This window comes from Corvus hawaiiensis, chromosome 1, assembly GCF_020740725.1.
Source record: "Corvus hawaiiensis isolate bCorHaw1 chromosome 1, bCorHaw1.pri.cur, whole genome shotgun sequence".
Lineage (NCBI taxonomy): Eukaryota > Metazoa > Chordata > Aves > Passeriformes > Corvidae > Corvus > Corvus hawaiiensis.
In genome coordinates this window covers 54,308,833-54,328,189 of record NC_063213.1, presented here as the reverse complement: position 1 = coordinate 54,328,189, position 19,357 = coordinate 54,308,833, and the positions used below count along the sequence as shown (strand labels likewise).

Here is a 19,357-nt window from a genome sequence, read left to right as displayed (position 1 = left end):
GCATTTCATACCCAGGAGTTCCCATTTTTGTGACAGCTTTGCACACTACCCAAATACTATATTAATGAAAGAAATTTGTTTAAATTCTGTAAACACGTTTTGTTATAGTTTTCTTCCAATGAAATGGGAAACACTCCAACCACAAAACATCATGAATGCCCTATTACTCTTTCACAGTTAAAATATTTACCCAAAAAATGAAATGTTTTACCGTGAAAACAAACTACTGTAGTAAATTATACATTTCTTTCCTTTTGTGGCCTAATTCCAAGAGTAAACTCATTTTGTCCAGAATATGCAAACTCAATCAGAGATTTGACAAACATGTATGCTCCTGATCTTCAGAAGTGAATCTGGAACTTTGCAGCAAGCTCCTTGTGCAGTAAGAACAAATACATACATCTCATAATGCAATCTGAAACGTTATGGTTACTGTACTTCTAATCTTATTTTCCCAAACCCAGAGTATACAAGACCTCCAACCAGGCAGGAAAACAGCCAAAGATCTGCATCACAAATTCACCAGATAACCTACTCATACAAATTGTGGGACTCTTGGATTGCTGGACCCATGGCAACTTTATTTCACTGATCAGATCAGCTCTGCATAAGCAATACTGCACATCAGCCTAATCTGTTCATAAGGAAGAAACTACCACAACTCAAAATCTCTCATAAATGCAGAATCTTACACGTGAGATTTTAATAACAGAAAAGGATGATGCCAAAGAAAAAAACTCGAACACTTTTTCTTATTGTAGTAAAGAGCAGAGCTACTCTACCTTTACAAAATAGCTTTGTGGTTACTGCATTCATCCAGAAGAGGAAGTCTTCCAAGACAACTCCACATATTACACCAAGCAATCAATGAACAAATCTTGAGCTCTGGTAATAATAACTACAACTGAAACTTCTGACTGGATCCAGTGCTCTAACCACGTGAGTAAAACATCTCACTGATGTTGTCTTGCTTGTCATCTTTGCATGTTGAAGAGTTCAAAAACAAAAAAGGGGTCTCCAGAAGATGGAGGACTTCTTAGGTAGTTAGGAGATGTTTTAGTGAGGTAGAGACAGATTTGAATGTCCTCAGGAAAGAGGAAATTGCCCCAATAGCTTCCACTTCTTAGGCAAGCATGACAAATGCTAAGCTATGACATAAAAAGCAAGGAATAGCTACTGCCAAGATATCTACTATGAAGTACAGTACTTTGTGAAAAGCACAGCTGCCTAGTCAAAACAGCACATAGGTAAAGAGCTTATGAACCTCCAAAATTGAGCAGCAACGGAGGAAGATAGGAGCAGTGGCAGGAGGAATGTAGAAGCTTTATCCAGTGCTGGATAAAGACATTTGTCCTGTGTTAGGTCCTCAAGTCCTCTGTTTGCTTTAGCTTTAAGTGCCTGAGAGCACAGTTACTACTTTAGTGTGAAAAGGAGAGTTGTGAAGAAAATCATGGGCCTGTGCAAAAAGGAACTTATAACCGAAATCCAAATACGGGGTTACGCACACCTTTTGCCATAAAGAATCGCTGCGATGGGTAGGGAATTAAGTAAGAGGTGTTGGAGGGCTTTGAAAAAATGAATCTCAGTTACAGCCATGAAAATCCAGAGAAATTCTAGTAATGTAAATGTGTCACATATATAACTATATTTTACAATGGTACAGCTGAGATCAGAATCCCTTTCCTACTCGTTATATCACAGCACTGGTGAAAGCACAGTAAGAAGAGCTGTGGCTTTGTAGACTGAAAGTCCAAGTAAGCAAAGAATATTAGTTCACCATCTATCAGAGATGGTGAGCCACAAGTTAAAAGAAAAGAAGTACTACTAAATATAATTATGAATTCCTACTCCAACTCTTTAAGAAAGGAGAAAAAAATCGATAGAACAAAAGCACCTGTAAAGTTTGAGTTGCGGTCTTCCTGCATACATTCTTCAGGGACATTTAGCAAAGAACAAGGTTGGCATTTATCTTCACTGAACATGTAATTAGTGTCTCTTTTAAAAGCTAAAACATTCATAAAAAGAAAGAGGTGATCTACAACACAATGTGGAACACAACCCCTTATTTTTATCATGTTCCTATGGACGATTCAAGATACTTAATGCTGCGTTATCAAATGCTACACATTTCTCTTGCCAACCAGGAAAGATGTGATACTATGAAAACTATTAAATTAAGGATGCTTTTAGGTTTTTTGATATATTGAAAGTTTATTGAGCAGAAGCATTCTCCTTTTTTCAGCAGCAGTGCAGGATAACCAAGAAAGAACACCACACGCTACATCAGCATGACCTTTTGCTTTTTATCTGTGCCAATAAATGAATTTTCAATTGAAATTATTATTAGACATCTTTTAAGATTACTTGTTGGCTTCAGGAATTAGGTGTAAAAGCTTAGTGCTCACAAAGTGCTTACACAATCTACTTAATACCACACAAGTCATCAGAATGAACCTTTGGTTTTCTACTCTAGGGAAAGCTCATATAATACATACTAATCTTCTCCTTTCTCTGCAATTACTCTTTAAGACATGAGAAACAGGACCTCACTGTGGTCTCAGTCCTGCAAATTTTTATTCATATATTTATGTTTATTAAAGCTGAACATATAAAAATTCTCGAAATTCCTGGTCTGAAAACTGTCAGGATTTTCCTGGCCCTAGGAGAACTGCCCTGATCCAAACACAACTTGAATTATTTGATGACAAACAAGCTTCTAAGCATCTGAAATTAAAGGTGCTAGATGTGAGATTTACACTATACGAGAAAATCTTACGGTACTCTTGACATAAAAAAGATTATTACTCTGTCTTTTTCTAAGCAGCAACCTAGAACAACCTGCTTTTAATTTCCCAATGCAAACACCTAAGTACAATATTCACAGAGAGCACACAGAAAATATAAATTTGGAAAGCAGTATCTTATTCAATCAACAGCTTGATAAACTACAAGATGCCAGATAAACCTGAAATAATTTCAAAGGACTGAAATATATAAGCAAATAAAGAAATGCTACAACCCTAAATCCTGGGGGCTCAAAAGTCAGATTATAGAATGCTTGACTCGAAGGGCAAACATTTGCTAACAAGAGTTTCTTAAACTATCACAAAATGGATCAGGTTGGAAGGGATCACAGTGGGTCCTCTGGTTCAACGTCTCTGCTCAAACAGGGCCATCCCAGACCACATGGTACAGGAGTGTGTCCAGACACTTCTTGATATCTCCAGTGATGGAGACTCCACAGCCTCTCTGGACAATCTGTTCCATAGCGTGGTCACCTGCACAGTTCTTCCTCATGTTCAGGTGGAACTTCCTGTGCATCAGTTTCTGCCTGTTGCCTTTTATCCTGTTGCTTGGCACCACTGAGAAGAGCCTGGTCCATCCTTTTGGCACTCTCTCTTCAGATAGAGACATTGACAAGGTCCTTTCTCAGTCTTCTCTTCCAGAATCTGAACAGGCCCAGATCCCTCAGCCCTTCCCCGTAAGAGAGATGCTCCAGTCCCTAAATCATCTTTGTCACCCTCCACTGGACCCAGTCCAGCAGTTCCTTGTCTCTTTTTCACCGAGGAGCCCAGAATTGGACACAGCACTCCAGGTGTGGCCTCACTAGGGCAGAGTAGACACGCAGGACCATCTCCCTCGACCTGCTGGCAATGCTCATCTTAGTGAATGCCAGAATACCACTGGCCTTCTTGGCCACAAGGGCACCGCTGGCTCATGGACAGCTTGTTGTCCACCAGTACCCCCAGGTCCTTCTCCACAGAGCTACTTTTCAGCAGGTATGCTGGAAATCCTTATTTGAACAGAAAAATTCTAATCTTCAAGCATGCTAACATTAAAAAAAAAATAATGCTCAGACCCAGTTAAAAAACTCTATTCAATATGTTCAGTTACTAAACTACAGATTTGTCATGTGCTTTCAAGGAGTCTTTATATGTTGTCTACAGTACATCTGTGTTACTACTTTCTTTTAGTCTCCTATAAAATGCAAAATTTGTTTTCAGTAGTAGACTAATTTCAGGGACAATTCAACTAGTGAAGCATCATCTCCAAAATTATGTCGGATAAATGCACTAACTCACATTACATACAGTATATTTTTGTCTCAGCATTTCCAGCATAGAAGGAGAAACAGATGCTTTTAGTCTAATTTGACACCCAACCTCTCACTTACTCGATCTGAAAAGCATGCACAGTGTGTGTATAGGCTGGAAGGAGGAGGTAAGTAAATCAAGAGGGAAAAATGCCTGGAATATAGCAAACCTTCCTGTTCGGGGCTTTTGGTAAACTCTACCAGCAGATGGAATCAGTGCAAATCTTTGTGTTAAATAAGTACAGCACCTTCTGACATACCTGATCGCTGTAAAGACTACATGAAAATGAAATCAAACTGTAGTTTGAGGACCAAGTATTTACCATAGAGCACAACTTACAGCATTTCTGCATATGGCACAGAAAACACAAGGAACTAGACCCTCAGTTCCCACAAACTCTAGTAATTTCATAGCTTGAGTGGTGTTTTGATAAGGAGCACCCATTACACTTTCACATGAGCATAACTAAGTACTTACCGGTTTATGTTTCCTTTTCTTTTAAATTCAAGATTGATAATGTGCAGTCAGAGAACAGAAAAGGTAATGTTTTATGCAAAATAATGCCTGTAACTAAACTTTTCCACGTACAATGTAAGGAATTCCAACGCCTTGCGCAGTATGACACCTGATTTCCGTGTGCTTTGATATATTCTGCATTTAGCAGACTATACTTTGACTCAAATGTTCCCTTGGGTTGGAATAGCATTTACTGCATTCATTAATCTCCACTCCATCATTTTTTAAGAGTAACACATAAAAACAATGGTTCAAGAAGAGTAGGCATACTTCTGTTTGTCTGCTTCTACCCTGGTTATTAAAATCTTCATTTATGATCTGATGAGAAACACTGGTAGATATTAATTTTAGGAGATGGAATTTTTTAAGTGAGCCATGTCTAGCTAAAAGGGAAAACTACTTGGACAGTATAAACAGATCCAAATTATATCTTTAAGTCTGAAGCTGAGCAGATGTACATCACATTTGTTCAAGAAATTAAACTATTCTTGAAATTTGAATTAAGATAATTTTAGAGCAGAACAAGTTCCAGTAATACATTTCTTAAATCTGCCATTTTGGACTTAATGATAATTTTCTGTGCTTGTGCAAAAGCCCTATGCACCTCATTCTATTAAGCTTGATTAAGGAAATTTGTAGTCATGTTGCAAATCATATAAAGCAAATTTGCATAAATGCAAAATTACCATTGCATGCCTATCAGTCTCACTCTGGAAACAACCAAACACCTTCTGTGGTAGGTGTCCCTGCCCATGACAAAGGGGCTGGAACTAGATGATCTTTAAGATCCCTTCCAACCCAAACCATTCTATGATTCTATGGAAAGTACTGTCTGCCTTTCTGCCATAAAAGAACTGGTATGTCAGCTTTGTAAAAGCAGTTATGCCTGTGTGAGGAGAGGAAAGGAAAAACTGCAGGCACACCTGCTGTACAGACTCCTGCCTTCTTTTCCTATGCAAAACTAGTGGAGTGGAGCTGCTGCCTATGACTCAGATACCCAGTTGCTACAGCAGTACAAGCAAATAACACTGAAACAGCTGTCAAAAATGTTATGTCCTGTTGTGAAGTAGCTTAAATATATTGGCAAATTCATGTGGAAAGACAGCAGGTAAGTGAAAGCTGAATTAAAGATGTATTAGGTCAGTTGCACTGCAAGAGAGAAAGATTCTGGAAAGGAAGATGATACAACTTTCTGATGTCCTGAAGTGGTAGAAATCTCTCATTATATACAGACTTGAACAAGGCAAGTCTATCACAAGATAAAAGACAACACAAATACTCTTAAGCTAATGGCTTTTTTCTAATGGCTGAAACGTTCATGGCGAGAAAAAAATAAAAGATTCCACTAAAACACAGCGATATCCAACATAATCCAATGAAATCAATGCCAACTGAAGTAATTGCAAATACCTACTAGAAAATTACCTTCCATAATTACTCAGAGATTTTAGATTTAATTGCTCATGACAGTTCTGGAATTCAGTGTAAGCAACAGAAGAAGAGTGCTAAAGAAAATTAAGGAAAAAAAAAGGAAAAAGGCAGAAGCAATGCTATATTTCTCCATAACAGCATATAGACAAATTCAGCTTAACATGGATGAGTGTAACAGTAGCTGCATTTCACTGTATGTACTGAGACCAGATCATGTTTCTCTGCCTGGCAACTCAATATGAAACATAAACTATCAACAAACAGAATGACCATAAAGTCAGTGTAAGCTGATTAAAAGGTTCTTTCATTTAATACGGACATTTTTGACTGATTCTAGTCAGAACCATCAAATCTCCATGAATTAAACATGTATTTTGCTCTCCTTATGCTACAATGAAGAAAAATAGAGATTAAAAATACTAAAAAAGTCACATTATAACCAAAATGTTATTCTTCCAAACCCAGAAGCTCTCACACAAACTTTGTCATTCAAACATTTTTTACAATTTATATTAATTTACTTTTTTTTAGTATGTTAAAAACATTTCATTAGAGAAATTTGGTATCTGTGGATGACAAAATGTTAAACTCCAGGAAGCACCAAAAAGTGTATCATATTTTCTCCAATTTTGTGATTTTCAAATGTCCTAATAGGACATGGTCCTTGGCAGTTCTTGAGGAGAGCCATTATGACTCTTCAAAATTGTCATTACTATTTTTGCTCAGTTTTTACCAGAATTTGTCCCAGAGTACACACCTTGGTCATTCATACCTAATACAGCTTTGGGAAGCTCCACAGGTTTTCCAGAAAAGCCTTGCTAGACAGTTGCTATGTATTTCACCAGAGACGTTACAGGCAGTACAAATCAGCAGATGAACATCACAAAATACTACTCCTGCCTTACCCTCAGGCATGCCTTCCACAAAGGTATGCTAGGTGTGCCTAGCTCAGGCCTTGACATTCACCTTGTTACCTTGTGGCCTGTGTTAGTGGATGGAGATCTAGCAAACACAAACAACTGACACCTAGAGTTCACTTCATATTACCCTGTTTCTCTCCACTCTACAGGAAATTCTTGTTGATCAATTTAGGTGTAGACATCTACATAGCACATATCTGAAGCTCTGTTTGATAAACCCTAACCTAAATGATGTCCAGAAAAATATTTTCTTTATTGCTAATAATTGTGTTTGAATGTGTGCTTATTTACCCTTTTAATTCATTCAGTATAAGCTTCCACACCGTGATTCTTGATGAACTCCTTATGAACAGACTGAGGAGCCTCAGCAGCTTATGTATGTACCGTGGTCCAACCACTTTTTCATCTTGTCTTTGTTAAATGAGACAGATTGATTTAGAAACACCTCATCTAAGTAGCTTCCCCTAGTCCCTGTATTACATTTTACACTTTTTGATACTCTCCTCTCCAGGTTTTTAATCCAGAGACGTGGAATGTGATCTGCGCTTGCTCACACTGCACCAAGAGACACCACTGGCTAACAGCTAAGCTACATCTTTACATAAGACCTTCACAAACACTCTTGCAGCAAAAAGCTTTCAACTGTAGTTGTAAAGCTGCAATTAGCACTTTGCTGCTGGGAGAAAAGAAATAAATATATAAAAGAGATGAAACTGTGATTAAATACACAAAAGAACTCTTTAATCTAGAACTTCAAACATACAAACAACAAAACAGTGTATCTCCAGTCACTGAAGGTGAGACCATTGTGCTCAGGGTACAAATGTATCACAGATGAAGTACAACTACCATTCTCTGTTCTCTTCTTTAACCACAGAGCCTTGTGCTTTTATTTTCTCCTGCCTATGTAACTTTGCCCTAATTTCTAGCTCTGTTATTATCCTCTCATTGCTTTGGGTTAGATGCATATGTTTTTCTTCCTGTTTGAAATCCATGTCTATGGTCTGGGTCAAGGAGAATGCCATGTTAAAGAGCAATGTGCTTAATGAGCTTTGCTGCATTTTTTTACTTTAACAGCAGTAGAACAATCTAAGGTAAGAAAATATGTTGTTAGGTACACTGAATTAACTACTATTATTTTTAAATCCCAACAAAGGATTTTTTTCTAGAAGATATACAAATACCTAGCAAAACATCAGGCCATGGATATGCACCATGACTTCTCTGTGGATTTTTTTTTTTTGGCAGTATATGAAATTTGGTCTTTGTGTCACATTTATGACACATTTCCCTCTTCAGTTTTTCTGTATTTGGCCTGTAAAAATTTTAATGCCTTCAGCCTGTTGGCTCACACACCACACAACTCCAGCCTGGTAGTAATGAGTAAGCCATGGCCAGAACTGCTTACTTCACAACCACTGACAGTGAGCAGATGTGAGCAATTCTCTGAACCCTGTGAGGATATAAGGTTATGGCTGGCTTGAATATGCTTCCTTTTTTCCGCTCCAAAAAACAAAGGCTGGTTGTGCCATCTTCTGACATATTCAGTGATGGCTATCACAGAAATTGAATAGCTCTCCCTCTCTCCTTTATGTAAACACGTAGACATTTATCTTACTCCTTTCTCTCTTTTTTTTTCCTACTGTCTCACTTCCTTTCCAGCCTTGTGTTTATTCCTGCTGTTTTATAATGTACCTTTTTCAACTCTCTTGTGTCTCTTCAAGGATGGGGAAAAATGAGAACCTCCTCACACTTTATGCATGTGATTCCATAAATAATATACAGGGACATGACTTCTCACTCTGTATTTTACTTCAAACCAAAGGCACGTTTATCTGCAAACACAATCAGTTCAGGCTTAGCAATGGGGGAAAAAAAGGCAGGCAACAACAAAATACCTGACCAAATATGTAAATTAGTTTCTGTAAAAAGAATGATAGATTAGGGTTTTCCAGGCCAGAAAAAAAAATGAGTAAGGAGGAGTATGATGGAAGGTCATCATACCACACATACAAAACTTGTAAAAGATGAGACTTCAGCCAACATGGGAACCAGAGGGCATTATACTGAACCAGCCATTTGAACACAACGCAAGGCAAGGGGCTCTTTACACAACATCTGTCTCTGCAGGGCAGGTCTTTGATCACAGCCATGCACTGGGGATGGCCAGAATTTATATTGGTTCAAAAGGCAACTGGACAATTTTACAGGAGAACAAACCCTACGTCCTGTGATGTCTCCACTGGTCACAGTACTCAGAGAAACCACCACTGTGAATTTGCTTTGTGCAGCTCCCTAGTTGCTACCATTGGACACCAATGAAGAAAGATGATGCACATACAGTGGATTTTTGTCTGAAGAATAATGTAACCCTGAGGGACATTCACAGGTTAAGGGGAGTTGGAGAGTTTGCTCTGCTGGATTCAGACCAGCGCAGCACCATTTTATGCCAGAAAGACTCTCTGTTCTGTGGTCTAAGGCAGCACAGATACTTCAAATGAGCTTTTCCAATGTAACACCTATGTAACTGCAGATTTTCTACTGCAAAAATTCAAAATCAGGTGCATTCAGGTACTGCCTATGCCCAAACATGCTTAATTAATAGAAATCAAATGGAAATGCTTCACATACAATAACTGTATGACAGAATGTAAGCTTTACATTCACATAGTTTCACCTGGAGAAGGGGTGGAGGCAATTTTCAGATGCTCCAACATTTCTACAATTATGACTGCAGTATAGAGAGGAGATCAGATCTCAGTCCTTCCAAAAAATTTTGTACCCCCCTGTAAAAGTCTACATATACCAGGATTCACCTGGACAGTCCAAGCTTATTTTTCAGTGTCCACCACAAATCTCCTCTTTTCAGTCAAGTCCCAGAGCGCTGTCTGCCAAGTGAAACATTTACTCATGGTATTTAGGTGGGGGCTGGAATACTAAACAGTGCTATTGTCTACGTGAAACCTGTAGGAAAATCTATATCTAACTAATTTTTTTCCTCTATTTTTTAGAGGGTAGTTTGCTAAAAATAAATATTGTTGAAATAGCTGTGCTTCTGGGTTAGTTATTTCATCAGAACAGGCCCAACTACATGTACTCTAAATTTATATGAAAAAAGTTGTCTTGCTGTTCAATTAACAGGATGTTCTAATTTTAGATGTCTCAAGAGAATGTGTTTTATTCCTTGCCTGCTTTAACCTTTTTTGATGCAAATTTGACATATTTTCTTCCCTGCTGTCAATACTATAGTAGTGCAAAGACATGGATCCAAACACCTCTTTGCAAAAGTTTTGTTACATCCAAATTAGATTTCCCTGAGACATGAAAACTATTTGTGGCAAGTAATACAGTGCTCTGTACTAAATAACAACATTCTGAACAGCTGCCCTGAAGCAATAGAAATATACTTCCTTCTCCATTATTAAAAAGTAATTTAGTCCCCTCATAGGAAAAAAACCCCAAACACCACAGGTTGAAAGGTACAGCCCAACAGCAACAGAAAACCTCTGAAGTTTTTTTCTATGGAATTACCAGGAATTAAGGCGGTATTTTCCTCCTCCTTCCTGATTTTTACCCCTCTAGCACGGCCAAGTGGAGGCAGACAAAGTATGTCATTTGGGGAGAGCAACACCTCTGCAGAGTCCTTTCCACTTATCCAGCAGCTGGACACAGCCCTCATCAAAATTACATCCACAATCCAGCAAGTTCATCCAGTCAAAAACCAGACAACAAAGTCTTTAGCTTGAAGCCTCACAACAGTTTTCACGAACAGAGCACACAATGCAGACCCAGAATGTGAATCCAATGGCTTAAAATAAAACAATTACAACAAAATATAAAAAGAAATAGTCACAGAAAACAAAATACATCAGCTTAATAAAAACTTCTATAAAATACAGCATGGAACTGATTCTCAAATACATGATGTGGACCACTTCTGTAATTCCAACCACTATTTACTGCAAAATGAAGGAAAGTCTGTCAAATTTAAGAAGATGAAAGCAACAACACTCTTCAATTTTTCAGAACCGCACTCAAGAGTCATTATTGAAATTATGATCACATCACAACATAAAAATTCAGGCAAAGCAAAAAACCATTCCTGAGTCACCCCATTTTAAAACATTCAAGAGCTTTTGAGCTCACCGCTCAAGAAATTGAGGAGATATGTTAGTTTTCTGCAGGTTAACTAAGCTGTTTTAACAACAATTTTGAATTAAACAGATGCTAAGCACGTTTACACAAGACTTATTTCAAATTAAGAGTGGTTTACTTGAATTTAAGTTTGGGAAAATTCATTTTTAAGCTAAATAGACAGATGCTATGCTCAAAACGCAGTGAGTGTTTACACAGAGTTCTGCACAGAGTTCAGCTTCATCTAGGCATCCCCTTTCAGAAAAGCAGCATCTCTGCGTAGCAATACATCTTTCCCAGAAAACAGGTCATACATACTCCTGGCTTTTCCTTTCCAAAAATCTTCCCCCACTCTTCAAATACATAGCCCCATACTCCTTACATGTTGCCAAGCAACTTCTCTATCTCCTGCTTGAGCAGAAATAAATCAACTTCAAAAGAATGTGTCCACACTTTATGCAGGATAGAACCTGGCCTCAGCAGCTTTGATCCAAAAAGCTGTAGCTTGTGTTCCCAAGAAAGGTTCAGGGGGAAATAAAGGGATATAGCCAGCAGCAGCATCCCAGCTGACACTACTGCTGGCTGCACGAGGCCTCTCCTCCTATTTTATCCAGTATAAATGCAAACTACTTATCGTCAATATGTTTAACTTCAAACTGTATCAAAGGAGAGAGTTTTAATGCAGTGAGATATGTGACAGCTGAGAGCTGGAGTGCACACAGCCTCTCCCAACTCATTCACACAAGGCCATTACAGGAATAAACTGTATGAAAGCAGCTCCACTTCTCAGAGCTTTCATCTCCCGGCTACTCTCAGATTATCATGAGCAGAGAACACACCATAGCTCCTGAAGCTATTAATATGGATGGCTTCCTCACAGCCATTGTATTAATTTTTACATCTTGGATCAATATGCAAATTATTTTTAAAAGGGAACAAACATGAAATGACAATTTAAATGAAAGGAAGGCAATAAAAATATAGCTTCTAGCCTTGTTAAAACATCTGCTTTTTTCTACTTTAAGAAGCCTTTTAAATACATGCCTCAGCTTTCTGTTGGTAACAAGTTTCAGTATTAGTCCAACCCACAACGAGTGGTTTACTAGGCTGAAAGGAAAAAAGACCAAAAAACACTTGTTGACGCTAACAGGGACCTTGAAGCAAGGACATACAAAGAAAATATTCATGATCAGCAGACTCTTAAATTGAATACAGAGTGACATTCATCTAGACAGCATTATTTCAGAGTTTGGGGATAGACTTTTACATTACGAAGCCCAAATGTAGTTCTAGTAGGGAGCATGCATCTGTCAGTCTGCAGACATGAGTCATCACCACCACAGTGTAATCCCTCCTGATCTGCAAACAGGTGCATATTTTCATGCATGGACACACATCCTCTTTAGGGGAGAATTTGGTCCTGAAAACTTAGAACTCCTGAACTCTCCTCTCCTGAAATGACTATAAGAGAGTTGATAAAAATCCAACAGTTCTTTGCATAGGTGCAAATAACTAACTGTAGTTTGAAAACAAAGAGCCACATTTTACTAGTATGATCAAAGTCTATGAGTCGATAAAAATTATTGCAAAGATTTGTAGCAAGAAGCAGGCCAATCAAGATAAATGGCAAAACCAGAAATAACATGATCTTTCAGGTTTGAAAGGCCACATATAGCTCTAAAGCAGGCATAACCTGGATTTAGATTTAAAAGTGCTGAGAATTGCTGAGCTATCAAAACTCAATTGTGTTAATCATACTAGAGAACCTGAGAGCAAAGGATGGTTGCCACAAATGGTACAGGGGGGAATGCCAGCAAGTGGGCAGCAATTAGTCAGCCCCTGCAGGAAACTGAGATAGGTAATTACTGCTTTTGAACACTGAAAGACCAGAGAGGTGATGTAAAGAAAATTGTAATATAGCATAAAACTAACATGTCTATTATGCCCATGACTGTGTTCATTTGTAATTATACAGTCCACTTTATCTCAGATAATGCAGGTAATTTGGAGCTCTTCTTGACTCCTTTAGGTACAGTGTCCTCATAGTGAAAAAATGTAATTCAGATTTTTAACTTCTTTGCATCCCAATGAAATTCTTCAAGGCCTGAGCAAGATTGTTACTGAATCTGTGTCCCCTCTGAGCAGGCAGATGGAAGGAGTGGTAAAGGGACTTGAAAAGCTCAAATTCAGGTGCAGTAACAATATCTCCATTGAAAGCACCGAAAACAGTGAGCTGGCCTGCATGATCCCCTTAGCCACTGCAAAGGGCAGTGGGATGAACAGATGTACAAACTGCCAGGGAATGGCACTGACACACGTTGCAAATCCTAGCTAGATATGACACCAACAGTTTAAGAAAGATACCTTTAACAAAATCAACATGATTACCAAGTTCCTTTAATATTCAGTCTCCAGATGCTCTCACTGTCCTGAGTGCAAAGCCACTGTGTTCATGGCGCTAATGCAGGAGTAGAAGTCCTGTAAGTTGAGGATTTGTGTTTCATTTTCTATTTAACCTTTCAGCATGAAATACAAAATGGCACCCACTAATAATTATTATTCACTTGTAACACAAAGGCTGTTGTACATAATCCCATGCATTGTTATTGCTATTCCTGGTTGGCATTTAATATATCAATAAGCATTCATTGTTTCCCTCAAAACAATTTAATTATATTTTGTCAAGATACAAACTCTGAAAGAGTACAAATTTATAAAAAAAACCCAAATCTTTTTGTGGTGCTCTTCAGACTTCACAGTGTGCTATTACAGACAAAACATTTGAAATCTAAGCAGGGTTCAAGGCAGAACTCTGAATCAGAGATGGTGGTATATTTGCCATTTTTTGGGTTAGAACAGTACCTTTTGTTTGCTGGGTTTTTTTTAATCCTATCTAATTTGATTTCATTATGTGAAGGAGAGAAATCAAACATAGCATCTTTTTAATCATTCAGAGCCTATGCAACATACAACTGAACAGCAAAGGCCTTATGAAGTAAAGCAGATGGACTACATTATGCATGTGCCCAAGCATTTTAGGAAAGTATAAGAAGAATTCCTGGGCAGTGGTGACCATAGAAAAACTTGGTTCTCTTGTGTAAACAGTGTTTTCCCCAACAGCTGTATTCCCCTTCCTGTTTATTCTTCGCTTCTGCAGAATTCTCTTAGTTCAGTCACATCTGTATTTCATTTATTTTTAAAAAATATTCCTTTAGCTATCCTCCTAGACTTTTCAGATTATTAAGGCTGAGGGAATTTTCCAAATCTCATTTCTCTTTTCACAACCTACTCTGGTCATATTTTTTACACTTCATTTAGGTTCTGATTTCACAAAATGATCCCCATGGGTAACAGGCTTTGCCCACATAGACCAACTTGCAGGGTTTGAGTTTTCATGTGAGCAACAGAAATTGTCTAGGCAATCATCTTTTCTTTCCCATTTTCAGCATAATGTTTCAGAAAATAGTGTTCAGTTGTTTCTAGAATTTTTTTTAAAATCCAATATTAAATTTAATATTTACACATTTCTATAATTATTAGACATGAGAAAATTCTTGGAGCTTAATTTTTATCCCACCATGTTTGAGAGAGACTTTTTAATACTAGGACCAAAACCAATTATTAAATAGAAGTTAAGACTACTGATTTAAATCACCAATTTTTTTTAGAATATTCACTGTACTCTGTGGAAACATTTTATATTCTGCTCTTTAAGTGAAAAGAAATTTTTAGGATGTGTCTGCCTACCTTTTCACAAAAAAAATACAAGTCTGAAAATGTACAAATAACCCAAATCTACCTTTTTTGGATTTCAGCAAGGTTATATGAAACAAAGTTGTTAAAAAACTACATTGTATCTGTAGTCTAGCACTTAATTTTATTGTACTTTACAGCCATTTTTCTGACTCTCACCTCAAATTCCTCTTTCTTAAAAATAACTGAACAGATGATGAACCATTTCTCAAGGGCAAGCATTAATGTCTGGAAGCAACCATATTCTGCAAGCAATACCTCTAAAGATGATGTAATCTGTTCCAAGAAGTCTGTTTCTATTTTTAAGTGGCATACTCTTATTATGCTTTTAAAAGGGCATCTCCATCACACGTTGTTTTGCTTTTAACCCAGTAACAATTATCAGTGATATTTAAAATACATGAAATGGCTTCAGAAAATAATTGATTTTTATATCACTATGTACTCCGAGTCTTAAAAATGGTACTTGAAATGGTAATTTAAAGTTATAAGACTATAAAACTCTTTTACTGTGAAGAACATTTTTGCTAAAGGTCATGTTTTCAAAAGAGGTACATCTTTCCTAACTGCCTTAAAGTGCTTGAGCATTTTGTATGTGAAATATCTTGCAATGTTTTGGTTTCTCCACTTAATGTTACTAAATACAAGATTGGAGAACCTGGAAAGAACATTATAGCAGAAACTCCTCAATGAAAACATGCTCAGCACTGGAACTCCATCTGCTTTTTCAAGGACAGAAAATAATGACAAAGCAGTAACTACAATTTTGATTGAAGAGCACTTTTTAGTGTGCTTTGTTTTTCGCTACCCTGATTTCTAGGTAAATCATGAAATTTAGCATTTCCAACACCATATACTTTCATACTAAAACAAAAAATGACTTCAAAACCCATAGTCTAGCTGCTATTCCCTACCACAATGAAACCAAACCTAGTCTTGATGGCACAGGCATGTCACAAGAAGTGATATGTGTAGGTGTTGCTTATCAACGTATCGTAAGAGCAGGCTGTTACCTCTATCTCTGCCATCACATTGCTACACTAAGATGTGGATCTCAGAGTGCATTTTGACATCATCTTACTAATTTTAGGAGACACAGCTACCTTGCAGACAGTATTACTGCATCTCCTGGAAGCTTGCCTATTCTTCTAGAGAGCAGAAGCAGGAATCCAAATCAGTGAAGAGAAGGGGTGGGGCCTTTTTTTTTAAACTAAGATTTTGAACCAAAAGTGATAAAAATCATATCTATAAATGTGATAGGTTTTACTATCTCAGATTCCTAACAGGTATTACGAAAGCCACCATTCTTTTTTCACATTACAGTGCCACACATCTCATATCCAGCAGATGGTCTACTAAAGCAATTCAGATCTTTCTGACACCTCCAGAGCACAAACACCAACATGTGCCCTCTCACATGCAGGGGCCTGTATTATCATCACCTCAAGATAAATGTGCTTTAAGTTTTTCACATGAAGTTGAAATTTACTGGGGAAGTATCACCTAAAATGAAACAGAGATGACTACTGTTTGAATTTTTTTTTTTTAATTATTTTTGTTAATTTTTAAAACCTAAGGTTGGTCAACAGTGACTACCCTAGCTGGCTCTAAACATCCATCAGTTACACTGCTATTTGTAACTATGACAACTTAGAGTCTATTATTTACACCATTGTGACTGCCATGGCCAAAGATATTTTTCTTTAAGATGCTGGTGTACTTTGCTGCTTGGAAAACCAAAAGACTTTCCAGCTCAATATCATCTGCAGATGTAAACAGCATTAGCACATTTTCTCTTGGTTGGCTTTTAATAATTGAACTAGAACATGACCAACAAACACCACCACAAATTTCTAAGAGGGTCACCCTCAAATGAATTATATTTATTAGATATAGAAGAACACTTGGAAAATATATTACAGATGCACAACTTTGTCCTGGCAGAAAGAGAGTTTAGTTGATCTTTAAGTTACTTTCCATCTTTAAATTCTATGATACTCTGAAACTTTGTTTAGTGTTCCTTGGCCAATATTCTCAACTCTCACCTCCTGAGAGCTCTTATTTTTCTACTAAAGTTAAATTTGCTTTTCCAGTAATCACTCATAAGGAAATGCAACAATCTAGATTTGCAATTTGTTTTCCATTAAATGAATAGTTTGACTAAAAAGGCAAAAATATAAAAAATCCCAACATGTAATGCTATTTATAAACCTGTGTTTTTACTCGCTCTTCAGTTTGCTAGCTTCTAAATGCCTACAGATTTCCTTTTCATTTTATTTTTACCAGAAACTGAAATTTACTTTCCAAGGATGGCAACTGCTAAGTCTGTTCTTATTTCAAAGATCAGCATCATATTTGTTTTTTCTCCTTTCCTAGGCTTTTTGCATTTTCTCAACTCTCCAAGAGTTTTCAAAAGTAACAGAGAATTAAAAAAAAATAAAACAATACTCAAGCACATTTCCACAGTGCCTTTAGGCTTGCTGGGGTGTTTGCAGCTGATGGACAGGGGAGTAGCAGATGGTGCTGTAACATGGTACAGCACCTTCATCATCACACAAGCCAAAATGCCCTCGTGCCAGGCAGTGATAACAGGCAAAGGGACAGCAGGGGAACAGGGATGTAGGTCCTGAGTCTTCCTGAAAGGCTGCAGCAGAGGTATCTTATCTATACTTGCTGCAACCTTTACAATGAATACTTACACTTCAGTGTTTCCCTTCTGGCCTTTTATTCAACAGATTTACTCATATCTTCATTATTTCCCGGCTGTCCACACAAGTTCTAACTTATAAAAAATAAAAGATATGCAAGGAAAGCTTTCACAGATCAGCTACTCCCTATATTGGTACATTTATAACAACAACAGTTTAAGTTATCGTTACGTCATTATGAGTTCTTCTTGTTGAACTTTCCTTCTTGTCAGATTTATCTTTAAATGCCGTCTAAGGGCATTTATTTTGTTTCAAGTATATAAAGGGCTACAACTAAAAAGAACTGGAGATAAACTGTATCCAAACAATTCAGCTGCAAGCTTGCAAGTTTCTCAGCAGCTGCATGCAAAGCAACAGGTGACTAAGGTGACTGGGCACTAAGATGCAGTGCAGCCTGTCTCAGGGAGCCCAGCATAGCCACTGGGTATTTACAAAGATATTCCAGCTTTGGTTCAAGCCTCAGAACGAAGGGGACGCAGAGGAGTACAAGAACGATGGAAGCGAAAAACAAATATAGAAAGGATTAACCTGCTTTATCAGTGTAGCATGATAAACAACCTATCATGCCACAGATGTAATTTTCTTATAGTTAGCCTAAAGGTCAGCATGGCAATTTTTTCCAGCTCTCACTTTTTACTTGTTAGGGATGGCACTGAAATGTATAGATTTGATGAGAAAGTGTATATTGAATTGTATATGCATCTGAGATAGCACAGGCAAGTAGAATTAAACAGCAGTCCCTCCTGTACTCCTGTGGGCTGCACATGGAAGGCTGCTGCCTGGCATCATAGCCTACCACTACACACTGTGGCATTCCTGCTCAGAAAATGCATGGAAAAGCTTAACCTTTTCAGAGCTGGAAGAAGGACACCAGCACTGGGATCATTTGGTCTACATTTTTACAACATCACAGCACAGTTCATGTTATAGTGTACAGTCTCCAGACAGATAAAAGACACTAGATGTAAGAAGCTTAAAAACGTGATCAGAGTGGAGAATTTGGTAAACAGTTATTAACTCATTAAAATTCTTCTAAATATCACAGCACTGTTTAGATGCTCTCAAGGAACACTTCAAACTCTGAACTTGGGATGGAAGACCTCTGTAACCAGAACAGCACTGGACTGTTCATAAAAACTGCTAATAGGAAAAAAAAAGAAGTTAGTTAGCATTTATAGAACTCTGCAGGGAAAAGTAAATACCTATTTCCTTAGTTTGACTCAAGTAGCTACAATTACATAGATATCTTCAAACAACAATGTAAAAAGGCTGCTCTGCAGTGCTCTGAGACACTCTGAAAGGAGTAGTGTTGCTAGGTCTTGCATACTTAGACTGACGCCTTAAGAACAGCATTAGAAAATTCTTTCAAGTACCTCATTGTTTTGAAAGAGAGCTACAAAAATGTCAATGTTTTAACTCAGATTTTATCAGCTCTGAAAATACTGACTAAACTATTGATCTTTTAGCCTGAGCTTTTCTGAGGGAAGGTATGAAAACCCATCTGGATTGATTTAACTTTGGTCTCCAAAAACAAGTACCATATCTGTATACATAATGATACATTAAGGATTACATTATAAAAGGCTACAGACTTGAAAAACAGTCCTTTAACTAAATGATATAAATACTGCTGATGCACTAGGTGCATTAAAGATTGTTAAACCAGCACTGTTTACTTGAAATAAAAAAACACCGTTTACTAAAGTAATACTTTGGATTTTTACAATCTGAAGAAAACTTTCTTTCAAGTGCTCTGACGGGATCAGCTTCAATAACTACCTGGTGGTGGATCACTCAATAT

At 37.5% G+C, this 19,357-nt stretch overlaps 1 protein-coding gene across 4 annotated transcripts in view; it reads right to left on the bottom strand.

Annotated features, from left to right (window-relative positions):
• The window catches only part of ICA1 (islet cell autoantigen 1), a 69,031-nt gene that overhangs the window by 26,026 nt on the left and 23,648 nt on the right, over window positions 1-19,357 (bottom strand). The gene's annotated exons all lie outside the window — the stretch shown is intronic.